Source organism: Penaeus monodon, chromosome 33 (genome assembly GCF_015228065.2).
Source record: "Penaeus monodon isolate SGIC_2016 chromosome 33, NSTDA_Pmon_1, whole genome shotgun sequence".
Taxonomy (NCBI): Eukaryota; Metazoa; Arthropoda; class Malacostraca; order Decapoda; family Penaeidae; genus Penaeus; species Penaeus monodon.
Window position 1 is genome coordinate 34,557,549 of NC_051418.1, and position 329 is coordinate 34,557,877.

Here is a 329-nt window from a genome sequence, read left to right on the forward strand (position 1 = left end):
AATACGATAAAAAAAAATTGATGCCTGCTTTCTGAATTCATATTCTTCATAGCATTTATCTGTACATCCTGTATGCTATTGCCATATGCTATTTAATCACCACTGCACAGGTTATGATTAACACTTTCACTAAAACATTAACTAATCCAACTCTGTGATCAGATTAAATCGGAATCTTAATGATTTATGTACATTCATTTCTTTTATATTAGCATAGTGGAATGTTATGTTTTATTTCAGTGTGACCCAGCACTCTCTGAAAACGATGTCAAGATTTTAATCCGATTAATTAACCCGGAAAAGGGATAACATTTTTTTTTTTCTTTTTC